The following is a 19,230-nucleotide window of genomic DNA, read 5'->3' on the forward strand; positions in this document are numbered from 1 at the left end:
CTTTGGGAAAGTGCAGCAACACACACACACCGCCTGCTGGAAAGGATTGCTGTCTCCTGGTACCTCCCAGATGGTTGGTGGTACAGTGCTACTGACCATGGTAGTCTAGTTTTCTTTTTGCAATGCATTCTTTCCAGTATGTACACTATAACAAATAGTGTTAAAAATTTAAAATTTAAAATGTTTAAAATGTTTAAAATGTTTAAAATGTTAAAATTTAAAATTGGCTTTAAAGATCAGTAACTTTGAAATGCAAAATGAGATAGAGGAAAAGCAAGCTACTAAAGAAGAAACTTCACAATCTTGTAATCCATGTCATTTTTAAGAGGATAATGGAATTTGGTGAACTTGTTTGTTTTTTTAATTGTTATAGGGGCTTTTTTAATATGAAATGTGACATGAGCAGTGCTTTCTCCAGGAACTGTGTGAAGTGAGTGAGAAGTCTGGTGTTATTTCAGTTTCACAGGTTTGCCAGTATCTGGAACAAGGCTTTTCCTGGAATGAAAATGATAATTAGTGATCTAAGTGTGTTCTGAGGTTACAACTCAAAAAGGCTTATTAGCAGAGTGAACATACTGAGATGTCATGTGACAGCATGAGGATCTCCAAAGATGGAAATGCTTGCAGAATTTGGAGAATTCCTGCTTTGGATGTCTTACTTCCAGTCATCTGTAAGTAGAGACTTGGCCATAGCTAGTAGCAATGCTTTTGCTGAAAAATAATGTTAACAAGAGGAAGAAAGGTATGTCAGCCCCACAGAGCTCCCATATCAGTCTCTGCTGCTGTATCAGGCTGTTACAGATGAGGAGTGCAGTGATGTTACTTGAAAGGAGCTGCCACAGACTTGTGGCTTATGCTGCTTTGACAGGCACAGCAGAGGAGCTGCCTCAAACCTGAGAAAACTCTCATGGCTGCATCTGTCTTTACAGATATGTGGAAAGCAAGAGTGCAGGCAGACAAACTGTAAGGGTAGAGAGGCAGAATACATTAAAATTACATGGGTACTGTACTGAGGGATTCTGAGAAAATCCAACTGTTTTAAACCAATGCAATGAATTGCCAAAAAAAAAGGAGAAACAGAAAAGCACAATAGCCCTCTCATGTAAAGCCTTACTACTGAATCCTTCAAATGGGTCTTCAGCTGCTCTGCAGAACTGCCTGTAATCTTGCTGCATTAGCAGGTGGCATGACATGGGTTTTATTTGCACTGGCAGTGCTGACAAATCACCTTGGCTTCATCACTGTGTACTGTGACTGTTGCAGCTACCCTCCTGTGCCTCCCTCATCAAACTGAAAACAGCCATTGTGGGGCTCTTCAGCTGCAGTTACCTGCTTCCTGGAATATGGAAAGGTTTGATCAGGATTTTAAAAGACCCCATTGAAAAAAAAAAGATTTAAACAATTGCAAAGGCCCTAAATGGAGGCCTTAAGAAAACAAAATATGCCAAAAGCCAACGAAAATATTTTCACCAGGTATTTTCATTATTTAGAGAGAACTGCACATGTGATAGAAACAGAATTTGTTAAAAAAGCCATATTTTCCTCATTCTCAGCTCTTTCCATCTGATCCCCAATTACTCCAGTAAAATGGGTAAAATTATTTTTGTGTGTTTTTCAATGAATATTTTTTTTTTACTTCTGGAATGTGAAAGAGGGAAGTTTATTTTTGAAAGTGTTCATCTTTTAATATATAACATGAGGATTAGCTACAGATGTTTTCATTTAACTGAATAGAAGGTTTCAATTAACTGAACATTTTTGATAGAAAATTTCTGGCCAGCACTATCTGAATGATATATCACATGGCTCTGTGATAACAAGAAAAAAAGTGAAACAGACCAGAAAGTAGTAGCCTGAAAAGGAGAATATGACTAATCCTTTTGATTTTTTAAGCAAAGAAACCACAACAAACTAAGATAACCAAACCCCCCAAGTTTAGTATTTATTGTGCAATTAAAAATCGGAAAATTATTCCATTTTAATGCTGTAAGGGCATTATTGGGAAGAGTATTGCAGCTTTGGGGGGTAAAAAATGTGACTTTTAAATATATTGTTTTAACTATTACTAGCTCTTTAGACAATGCCCTTTAAGAAAGCACTAGCAAATATCATCCAAGTGTCATCAACAGATGAAGGACTCAATATGCTTTCCTGGTGTAAGGCTGGTAACAATAATAACAATCCATACATCACTGTAAAAGAGAAAATAGGAAAGCAATGTTATTGTAGACTTTGTAGACTTCTTTTCCTATTTTTAATTTCTAGAGGTATTATCCTTAGCTTTCATTGTTTCAGCTGAGGATCTTCAGATTCAAATGTCTTTATTTTTCATGTACAGGTGCCAGATTACTGTATAGAAAGAAAGGTTACATAATGCAGAAAGGAATATATTTTTTTAATTCAGAAAAATCTCTGAAATCCTTTTTGCAGCCCTTAGAGAATTAAAGTCTGGGTCTAGAAAGAATGTTTAGAGATAAAATCTGTGACCTGTTGCTACTTCTACAGATAAGATTAGGGAATTTTTAGGTTTATGTAGAAAGACTGCAATTTAGGACAGTCCTTCTCTTGGACCTGTAAATATACATCTTTCAAATATTTTTTTCCTTCTGTCAACCTGTGCACATCTTCCCACTGGAGATGCCACACTGCCATCCTTTCTTCTTAATCTTAATATTTAATGATAAAAATGTATTTAGGGGTGCTGCTTCCATTAGTAGCAGAAGTGACAGAGCAAACATACATATTGAGGGCGTGAGGAGAGGTCCTTTCAGCAGCTGATATCTGCTGAGTAATAGCTGCAGGCATGAGAATTAAAAGCCTATACTCAAGCATGAAAAGAAGAAAAGGTCAGTTCAGCGTTTCATCATTTGTCATTTGAGTGAAACTAGTTTTTCAAATCCATATCCTCTGATAGCATGAAATGTGAAGTTTTCTAGGTGACTTATCTTTTGTCTGTATGGCACTCTATGACAGCAGTGGCAGCATCTAGTGATTCATGTCTTCAGGGAAGTGGGTAACAGGAGGGAAAAAAAATGAATATTGGGTTGATGGCAATTGTCATGGTTCCACTGACGTCAAAGAGACAGCTATCAAGTGGCAGGAGTTGAGAAAATTTACATGAGTTGAGCATCTGTGCCATCCTATATTTTATTAACTGGCAATCCTGACTGAAAACTAATGAGGGAGAAACTTAAAAAGATTTGATTCACACAGACTCAAAATGTGAGCTGCAGAATTGAAGCCTAAGTGTGGAAGATTTTGGAATATGGGTTTGATGAACTTGGTCCAGTTCCAGTAAATACAGGGCCATTTCTAAGAGGCATATCATTGCTGGGATAATTATTTGAATCCCAGACTGTGAGCACATTCTTCCTATATTATCCAGCTAACACAAAGTTAGTGGGAGAATAATTCTTTACAGGACACGGAGCCACTGGTGGGATCCTAATAAAGAATGTCAGAGAAAAGTCTTTCCCTGATTTTACATTCTTTTATTTTTAAAATACTTTTGTTTATGGTTAAAATTGTTCAGAATTAATTAACCTTATCATTCAGCCTTCCATGACCAATAGAGTTTAAAAGTTGTACTATTTCAGCTGAATTAATTAACACCAACCCAAGTAATACATTTCAGATGTTAATCACATCAAATCCTCAGGCTAAATGGGAGAAAAAAAGACATTAGGGACAGAACTGCCACTACTGAAGTAAAGGAAAAGGCTGCATTAAATCACTAATGGCCTAAACATCAGGTCTGAAACAACAGCACTTCTCAGACTCGTAATCCCACAGGGAGCAACAATCTTTCATCCTTATAGAGTAAATATAATGGGAGTCAGTAGTTTGCTATGCCTCAGTCTTTAGCCTTAGAATTTAAATACCAAGAAGTTGTGTTTCATATGAACAGATCCTATGGGAAGAGCATGTTTTAGTTCACCCAATTTGCCAGCACTTTCACCATTTTCAAAATCTGCATATCTCTAACTCTGGGTTTTTTAATGTTGCAGTAAATTTAGAACAGGAAGAACATGGGAGCTCTAAGCACAAAGCAGGAATCCAGACTAAGGGCAGTGCTGGCTGTTATTGTACTGAAAACACTGAAATAATGCTACATGCAATCAGAAAATTAATGTGTTAAACCAGTTTAAAGAACATAGTTGATAATATATCACCATGTATTTACAAAACTGTTTATATTGACTAATAGATGATGCTGTTGCATCACTCCAGCTGCACATCTGCAGTGGGTTTTGTTTTCTGAGGTGACACCAGGCTTGGTTTCTGTTAACATTCTAATGTTTTTGCAGTCCCTTAATACGGACAGAAGTGGTGGAAATACATATGCAGTCCCCAAAACTGCAAGACTGCATCTGAATCTCCCACTTGGCCCTTTCCCCATTGTTTCTGCCATATTAAGGTCAGCAGAAACCAGTGGCAGTCTTCCTATTACATGTGGTGTGACAGAACAGAGACAGGTTCTTACTGGGATGCCTTTAGCAGATCTGTCTCCTGGCCTCAGCTTCCTGCCATGTCCTACAGGGGCAGTTATTAGCAGACTTCTCTTTGTTTGTGTCCAGTCTCTCTGTGTAATCTACTTAAAAATGTTCCGTGGCCATTTCCATGCTAACATTTCATGGGTCTGCCTTTAATGAAACCCCATCTCAGCTGGTTTTGTTGGCTCTGATCCAGGCAAGTACTTAAGTATATACTTAGCTTTGGGTTTATTGGCATTCCAAATCCAGACTAACATCACACTTTGGAGAGCTGTAAAAATAATAACTGAATTTCGTATTGAAATTGCCATACAAGGTTGATATAAAATTTTGATTAGTATTGACCTACTAAATAAGGTATGTTATAAAGTCATTCAGGACAGAAGTGATTTCTGAAAAAAACTGAAGAAATAGACAACATAAATAAATTGAAAAATAGTTATATGTATATGAATGCCATATTTTAGTAATATTACAGTACAAAATTCTACATTTAGGAGAATATGTTTATAAAAGCATATTAACCATATAAACTAATATTTCACATTCTTGCATAGCATGTTGAATGTGTCTATGTGTGTATCTGTATCTGCTTGTATGTAACTGTATCCATATGAAATGTACACATCTGCCCTGTAATCTGTGTGTTGTAAACCATTGTATTAAAAGTGTAGATGAAACAAATAATGCTTTCTGACACCTCATGTATTTCAATTGCTTGACTGAAATTCTGAGAATTGTCCATCTGTCTCAGACTAGGATAATGATAGCAGCTCTTGTCTTGTCTGGTTGATATTTATTAAATGTCAGAAGGATAATTGGTCTGTAGGAATTGTGCTACTTCTGGTGAGGCCCGTGCTGTGATGTGTATACCATGAGAAGATGCCAGTGCATATTGGTTGTGTTTATAATGGGGAGAACACTTTCAGAATGAATTTAAGTGTTCCTTAGCTAAAGGAGAAAGGAAGAGTAGAAAATAGCTTCAGATGAAATGTTCCTTAGGCACAGACAGAATCCTTATTTGACCATATAAGGCTAGACCTAAATTTGAGCACAACCTTCATATGAGCCAGGAACAGATTGTCTTTCTGGCAAAAAGTGAGTGCATTGCTTCAGCAGCCTCTCCTTATTATGTTGTTCCTGATGCCATAAACTTTGTTGCAGCGATAATTGCTTCTTTCTGTATTCCTGAATCTTCCCAACACTGGACCAAGAGTGGAGATCAGCTCAGGCCAGACTGCTCATGGCTCCTGATCCTTGTGACATTAACAGGTCACAAGATCTGAACTAGACCACCCTACCTTCTTACCCTCTGATTGAAAGGGGGAATCAGGAGCTAGTGGGAAAGTCTAAGCTATGGTGGATAAATCCAAAGCATTTTGGATCTCTTCTTAGGAACTAACTCTTGAATAACTCAATAATGTGTTTGTTGGGCTGTTCTGAATTTTGGATATTTACAATCAGATACCTGTTGTGGATATTAATTTCATTTTTAACCTCAATTTTCATAATTGTTGGAATTAAAAAGCTCAATTACAAGTGTCTCTGAACATTCAGAGCTTTGTGGATTTCTTCTGCTCAAGATCTTTATGTCAAGATGAGGAAATATGAGGTTAAAAGGTGAAAGTGGTGAGAGTGACATCTGAGCATAGCAGGCCGAAAAATTCCATATTTGGAATGCTGGATCAATGCTGTGATTCAAACAAATTTAGTAAATATGAAAGATTAGAATAGAAGCTGAATATAGACAAATCAAAAGGACATTGACAATCATTCTCAAGGAGCCTTCCTACTGGCTGACAGAAGAAAGCTGCATGGACATGGCCAAGCAGAGCTCTCCAGCTGCCCTTGGAGGGTGGATGTGTCCTCCTCTCTTGTCGGATCTCAGGATCTCAGTCCTGAGGTGCCGGGCCACCGAGACCACCCTTGGGGGGCTCGGGAGTCCTGGAATGTTGCCAGAAGTGTCTGGTGGCTGGACTTTGGTCCTACACAGGAGACGACACCTGTATGAGGACAGGAGGACTTCACCAGGGTGAATGGTGAAGGGATTAGTTAATTAGAAGGTGAGACACAGGGTTTAGGATTTATGTACAGGGGGGTTTAGAGAAGTAAGATGGAGGAATTGGGGCGTGTCCTGTCCTTCTTCTTCTTCTTCCCTCTCCTCCATCTTCTTTGGTGATGGTGGCACTTTTGGATTGGTTATTACTAAAAGTGCACCCGACAATAAGAATAAATTGTATTGGGGAAAAATGATAAATATTGTACACGTAAAAATGGGTATAAAGATAGGTGGCTGTCCGGAGGACAGCACAGTGTGTGCTCATGGCTGACTGCTGAGCAGACCTCTGTCGGGCTGAAAGAACATCTTTTAGATAAACAATTAATAAACATAAAAACCAAAAGAAGAACTGAAGCCTCTTCTCGTCCTTCGATACGCGGGCTGTCCCAAGGCCACTTTGGGCCTTTCCAGGCCCTTCAAACAGCCGAAAAACCGACAACTGGCGTTCCCTGGGTGGGCACCCCCACTACAACCTTTCAGGGGGGGCAGCAGCCTCAAAGCCCTGAAGACCAGAGAGAAGAAGAGAAAAAAAGCCAACAGAGTCTGCAAAAAACAGCAGTCACTGAGAATCCCATCTCTCAGCTTCTGCCGAAGACAATTCATAGCAGAACAGCCCGGACCGGACCCAGAAAGGCGCCCTGGGACCACCTCTCGTGATCTGCTGGACAGAGACCGAGACCTCCAGACTGCCCTGACGAAAGATTTGGAAAGAAGGCCAAGATATAAGAACATGGGGGGCACACTTTCCCAGGAACAACGGGAAATTTTGTCCGCCTTACAAGGCGTGACACAAGCATACACAGAGGGAATTCCAAAGAAAGAATTAAAACAATTATTGCTATGGGCAAGGCTAAACTACCCACTGGCAGAAACGTGCCTGCTATTCGAAGTGGGGTTTTGGCAGGAGATAAACAGACATTTATATTTCTTAGCCACTAAAAAGGATGAGACAGCGTTGAAGCTGTTGTCTCCTGCAAGAATAATGCTGGAAGGTATTTCTATGCAAACGAAATGCCAGGAAAACCAACAGATGCAGCAGACATCTGGGGGACCCTCAAAGGAGGGGGAGGAGCACGACTCCGGGAAAAAATTAGCTCTGGCCTTAAAAGGCCAGGAAGAAAAGGCTCTTGGAGAAAAAGAGCAAAGAATATTATTAAAACACCCGGTCCCAAAACCCAGAAACCCCAGAAAACCCCCAAAGCGTCCGGAAACTCCAGAGAGCATGGAGGACTCAGGAGCAGAAGGGGGGGAGCAGGGGGGGAAGAACGGATCGGGGGGGGGGGCGCTTTCTCGCGGCGCCGTGGCGACGGAGCAGGGAAGCCAGGCTGCGGCGGAGCAGGCGGGGAGCGCGGGTGAAGAAAAAACAAGGGACACGTGTTTTCGTGCGGCTTTGCTTAGTTCAGGGCCGGGGGCGGCGGTGGTCCCGGCCGGCAGGGATGCGGAAGCGCGCGCGACGGACGAAAATCGCGAAATCCCGGGGGGAGAACCACAAACCAACGCCCAGGCGTCTGACCCAAGCAGCGAAATTGGGGGATTTGCACAGTCCCAGAAGGCTGCCATGAGGAGACGTAGGAGGCGCACGGTTGTGACGCAAAAACCCGGTGCGCAGATCGGCCCGAATCGCGGCGGGTGCCGGCGGGAGGCGGGCTGCACACACCGACGAGGGGCTGCACACACACCGTCGGAGGAGGAGGAGACAGAGTCAGGGGCAGACCGAGAGGGGGAAATTTCAGAGGTGGAACAAAAAGGGAGAGGGAGAAATTACCTCGGGAGAGACAGGGGGCGGCTCGGGGAGCACGCATGCGCGGAGAATAGAGCCCGGGCGGGGGCGGGCCAGACCCCCGGTAACGTCTCGGGCGAGGAGGGGCCCTCTCCAGACTTGGTGCCTTTGGTTAAAACCCTCGGAGTCCAAGCCTCTTCCCTCCTGGGGAGGCGTGTGTGTTCTAACCCTATTGTCAGTTGAATTAAAAGCCAGGTAGCCCCGGTCTCAAGTGAGCCTGCAAACAACGACAATCAGCCGAACGAGAGGCAGTTGTGTTCATGACGTCATCCCAGCCATGGAACCCGGTGACAGCGCCACCTCGTGGGGGAATGACCGAAGTGCATGACATGCCGGATTGGTTCGGCGGAGCCACAGTATCATCTCGTAACGAGTCTGCAACTATGCAGCGATTTTCCTCAACAAGATATAAGAAGAGACGAATACTCAGACAAAAGTCGGGACTCAGACTGCAAAGGACGACTCAGAACGAAAGACTCTGGGGGTTTTCTCTTTGGGGTCTTGAATGAAAAACATAGCAAGGGTTTTGCACAAAAGTGAGGTCATGAGTTTCATGATGCTTATGTGCATCATCCTTTTCATTCATTGCAATAGGCAATGGGGTAAATTTACCTATTACAGAGAAAACTAACAAAGGATCATGGATTGATCAGCTGGTAGATTTCTTTGACATCTCTCCCATTTGGAGAGGAATTTTAAGGGTAGATTTCTTTGACATTTCTCCCATTTGGAGAAGAATTTTAAGGGTAAGGTTTTATGTTTTGATAGTTCTTCTAATCCTCATCCTTGTCGTCCCATGTGCCATGAATCGGATTGTAAAAGAGGTTTTCTTGGTGCAAACAGAAGGGGGAGATGTCGGATCTCAGGATCTCAGTCCTGAGGTGCCGGGCCACCGAGACCACCCTTGGGGGGCTCGGGAGTCCTGGAATGTTGCCAGAAGTGTCTGGTGGCTGGACTTTGGTCCTACACAGGAGACGACACCTGTATGAGGACAGGAGGACTTCACCAGGGTGAATGGTGAAGGGATTAGTTAATTAGAAGGTGAGACACAGGGTTTAGGATTTATGTACAGGGGGGTTTAGAGAAGTAAGATGGAGGAATTGGGGCGTGTCCTGTCCTTCTTCTTCTTCTTCCCTCTCCTCCATCTTCTTTGGTGATGGTGGCACTTTTGGATTGGTTATTACTAAAAGTGCACCCGACAATAAGAATAAATTGTATTGGGGAAAAATGATAAATATTGTACACGTAAAAATGGGTATAAAGATAGGTGGCTGTCCGGAGGACAGCACAGTGTGTGCTCATGGCTGACTGCTGAGCAGACCTCTGTCGGGCTGAAAGAACATCTTTTAGATAAACAATTAATAAACATAAAAACCAAAAGAAGAACTGAAGCCTCTTCTCGTCCTTCGATACGCGGGCTGCCCCAAGGCCACTCCGGGCCTTTCCAGGCCCTTCAAACAGCCGAAAACCGACACTCTCTTGGCCTAATGTCTGACAGCACCTGGAGTGGTGCTGCAAACTTTCCTTCAATGGAAGCATGCACAGTCCCTCTTTCATCTCACTGGGCACTCTTTGAACACAGAATATTAGAGTTACAACATTATATAGCATCCTGAAGAGGGATGGCTGGTAACAGGTGGAGGAAGGTCATGGGTTTTGTTACCATAGTAGAGATCTGGGGAGGACAGCAGGTAAGGATAGCGTTTCTTTGTAAATATTGGCCATCTGAAAGCTGTGGTGTGGAGGCTGACCCTGTTGTCCAGACTGTCCCACTTTTCAAAGGGCAGTGAAAGCTACCTTGCAGCAAATGAAGTCCCTAGAACTGCTGGTCATTCATCTGTCATGACTGTAGAGAGCTTAGACTGAACAGCTGAGTCAGGGAAGGCAAGCCCCATTCCCAGTGCCAAAGGCAAACCTCCTGGAGACAGCTCTGTCATAGCTAAAAATTGGAAGCAGGTATCCAGAATCCTGTGTCTTGTGTGCAGTGCTGTTCTTTATGCTTAAAGATGAATGTTTGATGACTAAGAAGGATCAAAGTGGAAGATTTCTGCTAAGGAAAAACTGGGCTCATCAGTTAGGTCAGGAGCTCAATCTTGAGAAATCATATCCATTTCAAAGTTTGAAATTAATATGAAGGCTGTATGGAAAGTGAAGAAGTGAAAATGTGGCTGTGAGGCAGAGAAAGTGTGATTAGTTAGCAGACAAGCAGGTTTTAATTGCAGCACAGAGCTGAATGTGACAAAACAGACAGTCCACCTCGTGTTCCAAAGATGTCCTACTGTGCCATATGACAATGACAGATAAGGGGAGTGTCATTTGGAAAAATATAAATTGAGAAGAGTTGCTTTGTGGGTCTGACTGATGAAACCACCCAGAAACGGAGACTTTATCCAAAGAGGATTAGTAATTTAAACATAGGACTTGGTGTCCTTCAAAGGATTGCAAAGGTGAAAGGCTGTCATACCAAAGGAAAAATGGCACTTTGCTACTTAGTCTCTGTTTTCAGAATGAGCTGTAGGCAGGACAAAGGAGAGTGAAGATGTCAAAAAATAAAAATGTCAATAAAAGAGTAACAAAAGGAAAAGAATTGTAAAAGCATTTTAAGTTCATCTGTGATGAAATAGAATCTATTTACAGAAATGTCTACAGCAGCCTCCTTTCATCTGAAAATCCATAAAATCCTGCACGAGCTGAGGTTAATGAGATTTATAGCAGAGTAAGATTTGATTTTTATACAGGAGCAGTTTCTTTGATACAATTGTATTTGTTTTCTGGTACTGTCTGCCTTGCCATGTCCTTACATTCAATTTTGTTTTCTGTGGAACTGTTTTTTTCAATGAGGATTTCCTTTGTGTCAGTGTCATCACCAGTACCTTGTCTAGCCTTTGTTTCACTTCCCCTGCCTTGTATCATAAAATGCTTTGTCTTAAGAATGTCTCAAGGGGTCTAAAGGTGTGATTGGATTCACTGATCATACACCTAGACTCAAATCTCTTTCAGGGGGTGCCAAATGCTCCCTCTATATGTACTGACTTTTTGTATACGAGTGGCTGGAAGCCCTCAAATCCAGTCATTCTAAAAACCATCTCTGAGAGTCTGATGAGTTTTGAAGTTTGAAACAGGATCCCTGATTGTAGTTCATGTGGTGCTAAACAAAGGACTCAGTTTGTGTTTTTTAACATGTTTTCATTATTTAACTGATACACCTGGCCAAAGCCTGCACACCCCTTGCATGTCCTGCCCCTTCCCTCTCCTGGCAATGCACTTTCTGTCCTGTTCATGTCAGGGATTCAGTTTCCATTCCCATGCTCCCTGTATTGACAGATAATTTCAGATGAAAGAGACAAAGCAAAGGCAACAGGAATTCAGGCAAGCAACTTGGAACAGCAGGAGATACACGTTGCCAAATGCCCAATCTATCACTATCAGCATCACTGAACCCAACATCTTTCTGCACTTTTGAATCATCATGGACTTTATAAACCACCCCCCTCCCAGTTTCTAAATGTCTTTGTTGTTCTGTATAATTTTTCTTTATAGTGGATATTATTTCCTTGGGTTTTTTCTTTGCTTCCACACATATTTTTATGCAAGTCAGAAAAAGATGTTTTGTCACCTGCAGCTAAGCTGCTGACTGAAACTGGTTGGCATATGCACATTAGACCAGGAATCCACAAGCTTCACTGGCTACTAATAAAGTGTCAGATTGATGGTAATGTTGAGATTGTCTGACTTTTAAGTACCCATATATAGAGTCTTGTTAGCCTCATTATTTATTTATATAGTACTAAAGATATACATAGCACTTAACTAACAAATTAGTAGGTTAGAGCCCTCCATTGAGCACTTATGGTGGCTAGTTTGGTTTGCTGTGATGTATAAAAAATTAGTGGACCCATGCAAGTGTAGGGGCAAATAACACTGCAGAGGAATAGAATCATGGAAGCAGCAAAGATACAATGCTGGTGGCTTTAAGGATGTCCTTTTTGGTGACTGGGGGTAGTCTTTGCACTGCAGCCCCAGAGAGCTGGGTTTAACAGCTGAGTCCTCAACAGATCTTCTGCTCAAGCCTTAGCAGTGCATAGTGTGTATTCATGTGCTGCAGAGCAGGGTCCTTATATGTGCTTAGCTTTAACTTTTGGCATCTTGACTTCAATAGACCTGAGGCAGCTTATATCACCTGAAGATCTGTAAAAATTAGAGGCCCACAAACTATCTACCTTAGCTGAGTTCTGAGGAGATTGCAAACATTTGTGCTGTTTTATCTGATGTCACTAGGGTTTATTTATAACTTATCTGGCAGAAGAAGGTGAAATATGCCTTGCATACAATTTCCAGGGCAGGTACAACAGAGACTAAATCACTGTTAACATACTTTGGTTTTTTTCAGTCTTAATGTGCATTTTCTGCTGCTATTGTACAAGACATATAAACTATTTAAATCTTTATTTTTCTCTTTACTTGTTGACGAAGCAATGAGCCAGTTCTAACGCTGATCTCTAAGGTATGCAGACATTCTTTTCAGCAGGCAAAGAATTTGTTTATGACTACATGCTATTCTTATCCCATTGTTCCACTTTCTGCCTTATCTGTTGATGCTCCTTTCTTCACATTAGACATTTGTTGCTGGTGGGCTGTTATCAAGTGCACTAGGACATCTTAGCTAAGGGCTGCATCTCTCATGAGCAGCATGTCAGAGGGATCTTCAAAGAAGTCTTAACAAAGGATGCATTTGAAGCAAGAGAAGTCTGGCTATTTTAACTATTCTTCCTTTTGATCTCTGAAAGTAGATTGTGAATATGACTGCTCTGTATTTTCCTGTTGAGTCCCTTGACTCTTTTTTTAAAAGGTTATGTTAGTTATTTTCTACTCCAAAGAGACTGTTTCCCATACTAAATGCATTTCTGAAAATGTCAGCCAAAACTCCTCCACCTTCTATTCTTGTTTGTTTTTAATATTCTCAGTTTCCTACAGCCTGAATCTCAGAGCACCATCAATTTTCAGATCTTTCAAACTTTTCAGAGAAGTTTGGTGCTACTGAATGTCTTGTTTGTCCTTACCACTTTGCTGACTGACAGCAAAAGTGATTCACCTCTTGGATCTTAGAATGTGGCTTATCACTTTATTATTACTGTTACTCCCCCTCTGCAGCTTCTCCTGCCCTTGTGCAACAAACAGGTTTGAAAATCTGTTTGTCAGGCCTTAGTTTTCTTACTGATTATTTTCTTAAGTTTTCATGCTTTCATTTAAAAGCAGTAACAACCTATCACTCTGTTTCAAGGTAAACTGAAATATAATTTAGTTTTTAAGAATGAAAAGCAAAATAATTTTCCTTTCAGTTTTAGTGGGTTTTGTATATAAATTTCCTGACATTGTTGAATTAGAATAGGAGGAGCTCTACAGGAATTGATTTACCAGGCATTTTATTTTTCCATTCCGAATCAGAATAAAAATGGCAAATTAAAAAAGTTTCCATTAATAAAAATATTTTATTCTGGTCCACTAACACTTTTCTTTTCAGTGAAATCAAAAATTTATTGTCAGTTTTGACAATCCTAATTTTCCAGAATTTGTTTAAGGGTCAATGTAATTCGAGAAGTTAAACTAATGTATTTATTGCACCAAATGAGAAATGTTCAATTTTTACATTGTACCCAGGCTTCTTTTTTGTTAATTACACTGTCTGCTCTAATAAAGCTTGTTACATCTCCTTGCAAACTGATTTTGTGATGGATATGGGTAACTTTTACTTATTTAAAAATCTTCACTGGTGTGCTGTTGTCGTGATTTAAGCCCAGGTGGAAATTAAACACTACTCAGCCCCTTGTTCAACTCCCTCCCCTCTCCTTCTTTACCCTGGTGGAACAGAGAGGAGAGTTAAAATAAAACTCATATGTTAAGAGCAGTTTAATAATTAAAATTTAAGTAAAATTCAATAATAATGTTAAATAATGATAAGGAAATAATCAAGTGAAGCACAATGCAATTGCTCACCACCAGCTGACTGATGGCTGATCCCTTTCCCCAGCCCAGATCAGCCACACTTCTGGCAAAGTCCCCCCAGTTTATATCCCAGGCATGATGTTCTGTGGTGTGGAATATCCCTTTGGTCAGTTTGCATCCCCTGCCCTGCCTGTGCTCCCTCCCAGTGTCTTTTGTACCTCCACACTGGCAGAGCATGAAACAAAGGGAAAAAAGAGTCCTTGACTTAGGATAAACATGATGTAGGAGAACCCAAATCAGTGTGTTATCAACACCATTCTCATTCCAAAAGCAAAACACAGCCCTGTAACCGCTACTGGGAAGACATTAACACCACCCTTGCTGAAACCAGGACAATATCCACCCTTTACTCCATGCCATTTATGTCATGCCAAGTTTCACATTCCTCAATATCCCATCATCTTTCCTATTTATCTATTTTGATATATATACAAACACCATTCCCTTAGTCTATGGAAGGTGTGTGTCAAATGTTCATAAAATGTTCACACACACACACACACACACACACACAGAGAGTTTGTTGAATTATTTTAGTCCATGACTTTTGTCCTTTATCCTTGGTGCCTGTTTTTCAAGCAGGAAAGATGATGTAAGGTGTTGGATTGTGGCATGCTGCACATTTGACTCAGTTATTTCAGTGCAGCTGAGTTTGTTCAGTCAGAGGCAAGTCAGGCTGGGATGTCCAACAGGGATGCCCAGAATGCTTCTGGTTAAGATCAATGCCATGAGGTGCTCAGTGAGAGGTTGCACACGTAGCCAGCACTGAAGTGGCAATACACAGTGTTGGATAATTATTATCATAATGCAATTTAATTAATTTTTGTTTTTCACCCAAAATTGAATTCCCCTTGGGCACACACCAGGTTTCCCCATCCTCCTGTATTACCCACCAAGTGCACCCAAGTTTGTGAGCAAAAGCAATCCCATGGATGATTTTGCCTTTGCCTGAGCCCAGAATAACCCAGATTGGTTTTCCCAGTATGTTTTTAATGTGCACCAAGGAACTTTATCTTCTTGTACAGTACATAAAAATGTATAAACTTGCTATAGTTTTATATGTGTGATCACTGGAATGACCAGTGTTAAGAAAGGTGAGGAAGTGAGATGGTTTTCTTAAAATATACAAGAATGTTCATGAAGGAGGGCATACCATAATGTGGGGACTTTGGAATTAAGACTAAAATGTCTGTAGGCATACTGGCAAATGGGCTTGCTTCTGTGAAATCTAAGTAATAATGTGGATTTCTTGTCAAGTTGTTTTATTAACTATTTTTAAGTTGGCTGGTTACTATATCTGATGAGAAAATCTCCTGATGGCTGTAATCTGCCTCTTGACTGTAGTCAAGTGCTTCCCTGGGACTGCTTGATTCCATTTCTTCCTGCTTCAGACATCAGAGACAACATAGCAGGAAACTACATGGATGACATGGTTAATCCATCCAGAAGGGAACTGAGAGATGGGAGGCATTCTAATGAAAGATTTATTGTTCTTAATACAAGTAAATGCCTTTTATTTTTTATCTTATTGTAGCTTTCCAGTCAACCTGGAGCTGATTCCTAGCCTAGCAAGGCATAGTGGTGATCAGTTTACTTGGGTGAAATTGGAAGGAGACACAAGAAAACCAATGTGTAGAACTGAAACATAGTATGAGGCATCTTTAGCATATGTTTGTAGGGAAAGAAATCATGAAGAGGAACAGAGATATTTCCACTTTGTCAGAGGGAATTTGACACACAGCCAAGATGACAGCAGAAATGAAAGGTGGCATGATCCAGGCATGATTTCTAGGGCTCACTGTAGCTCCAAATAGTGTGAGCAGAGCACACAGAGCCTGTAGTGACTATTTTACTCCAGGTACCCTGGGGCTTACAACTTGTAAATGAGAAGTTACCTGTGTCATATACTTTGCTGTGGATTAGTTAATATCTTGAATGCATTTGGAAGTACCAGAATTCCCAATGCCTTAAACTAGACACAATTTTGCTATTTGCAACTTCATATTATATCATTTTGTCTCACTCCTATTCCATCATTTTTAAGGAGAAGACAGTCGCAAACAGAAATACTCAATGTGAGGTTCCTTCCTGGGGTACCATGGAGCAGCTCTCACAGAAGAAGGGGAATCACAGGGCTGGGAGTTTCTCCATGAGGAAAGACACTCCTGCTGGAAAGTGACTGTGCTAAAAGAGAAGATTCTCCACTAAAAGCAAATTCAGACTCTTGTTTAATAAAAGTCATTAACAATGAGAAAAAGCTGGGAAGAATCTCAAGTTGGAAGGCTCTACCAAGTTTTAAGAAGATGCACACCTCCTCCCACCCTTTTAAATAATACCAAAATCTATCAGCTAATCTTGAATTTCTATCCAATCCAGAAACATCACATTCATTTAGTAAAATGAAGATACTTTTACCTCCTTAATCTCAGAAAATTATCTATTTCCAGTGTTGTCAATATATGAAAAATGTCCCCATGTGTGGTATATAGGGATGTCAGAATATGTTGTTAATGAAATATGATTATTTTCTTTTTTATTTACAACAAAGTCTTTTTCCAAGCTTGAAAGGCATGAAGAAACAAGCAGGCAAACATTTGTTTTCAAATCTTAAAAAGAAACATCTCCAAAGGGAAAGGTAGAAACTCTTTACAAGAGGAAGGAGATGCTTCTATACCTCCATCTCCCTTTTGAATGTCAAATCTAAGGGTGAGAATGGGTTGCAATCAAAAGGGGTGATTGCCATATTGATACACCAGAGTTTGCTTTTCAATCAGTGCCTTTGGATCTGAGGAGAGTTTGTGGAAATTTTATCAGACTCTATGCAACCTGTACCAAAGGCGAGATGCTGTTTGAGTACCTGAGTATAATCTTTATCTCACCTAATTATAGAAAACAGCTCTAGAAGGGAGCCTGACAAGTCCTCCAGTCCTTCTTTCACTGCTCTTCATCCTAAACCAGTCTCATTTTTTCCTCCAAACCGATGTCATGAGGTCTCCAGAGTCACCTTGTGCAATCATTTCTAGTGCCTTAATCTTCTTTCTAACAGCACTTTCTTTATTATCTAACCTAAATATCCCTTTATGTTACTTTTTGTCCTATTCACAGTGAATGCAAAGGACCATGTAAGAATTTCAGTGCCTTGTAAGAATTTCAATTCTTACAGTGCCTTGTAAGAATTTCTCATGTACATGAAAACTGTTAGTGTGTCTCTTTTCTCTCTTCTTTAGGGCTGAACCTCTAACAGTAGCACCAAGAGAAATAACGACAACAAAAATAACCCTGAGGTCCAATTTGCTGCTGTGTCCTTGCGAGTTATCTGCAATGTGTATTTTATTCCCCGCCCCGAGGCTGCCGGAGCAGAGGCGCTGTTTGGGACGCGGAGCGCGGGCCGGTGGTGCCACCTGGTGCCAGCCCTGCCCGCACCGGGACGGGCGGGGATGCCCCGGGCACCGAGGGACGGCGGGGGACACTCGCCCATCAGCCCAAGAGCAGCCTAATGAAAATATATCCACTAAAACAGCAGGCAGTAAAAATCCCCTTGCCGTCCAGAAGTCCAAACCTTCTGTGTTTAATTTCTTCTTTTCGGTAGCAGCAGCTGCTTCTTCCAGACCAGAGCTATGAAAGGCTTTTAAGAGTTAAACATTTTCCTAACTAATTTGAAATCTGTATGAGACACGGGCATACAAGCCTCAAAACAAGGAAAATCTCCAGATATTATCCCTGCCTCCCACTCTCCAATGTCAAGATCTTATCTTAAACAAAGCTGACTTGACACCAATTAGCAAGCAAACAGCTGAGAAAAATAAGAATAGCTCTGAACTTTGTGATCTTCCTCCAGTACAGCACAAAACTTCTGAGAGGTTTGATTTGGCCTGGAGAATTACAGAACATCCGTATTTTCCAGCTTGCACTGGCTGGGTCATGGTGTTAACCAGGCTTAACACCTGGTGTTCAGGTTCTGGTGCAGTGTCTAAAAGAGAATAAATTACTGTTGCTATTGACGACTCTCCAACAGGGTAATATTACACATAACTGGACATGGCAAATCGTTTCTATTAGAAAGTGCTAATTTTAGGAAATAAAAATGCTAATTAGATGTATTGGTTGCTAGATTTTTTAATGAAAAAATTTTGAAACATCATGTACTGGCAAAGTAAAAATATTTTACAAAGCTCCCCAAAATGTATATTTTCTATATGGTTACATATTAGAAAAAGTTAAGACAAAGGAGTGAAATCTTCAACAATATTGAATTAATTGACTGAAAAATCTTCTTAGTAATTTTCTTTCTACTTTTCTAAAACTTGCATGGCACAATGAAAAAAAGAAATGTACTCCAAATTTTTTAACATCTTTAACTATGGAAAATCCATATTCTTGATGGCAGAAAACTGGGGAAGTGGGAATGGGAGTTGTTGCAATTACATGGAGAACTGGAAGCTGAATGGCATAAAGCAGTAAAACAAAAGGGGGGATCACAAGAAATTAAAAGATGGGTCAGAGAGATAAAAAAATAGAACTAGCAAAGGAGTGGAGAAGGAACAAGATCATGTCTGAAAGAACATGGAGATGACTGTTGTACAATGTAGTAACTCAAATATGTTCCTGCATTACTTGTATGAATTTTACATTAAATTTACCCAAGTACTGGTCTTTTTTTTTCTTTAATTTTTTTTATTATTATTTAACAAACTCATCCTGCACAGCAGCAATTAATTGCATTTCTGCTATGTACATGTATTTTTGCTAGGTGCATCGAGCAGCAGTCTGGGAGCAGAGGTAGGCTTTAAAGGTTCCATATCCAGCTATTCCTGTACGTGCACAAATGCCACAGAAACTGCACAGTGCCCCTTGTCTTGGTCCCTCTCTATCTAGAACATCCCTGACACAGTGAG

Source organism: Zonotrichia leucophrys, chromosome 2, assembly GCF_028769735.1.
Source record: "Zonotrichia leucophrys gambelii isolate GWCS_2022_RI chromosome 2, RI_Zleu_2.0, whole genome shotgun sequence".
Taxonomy (NCBI): domain Eukaryota; kingdom Metazoa; phylum Chordata; class Aves; order Passeriformes; family Passerellidae; genus Zonotrichia; species Zonotrichia leucophrys.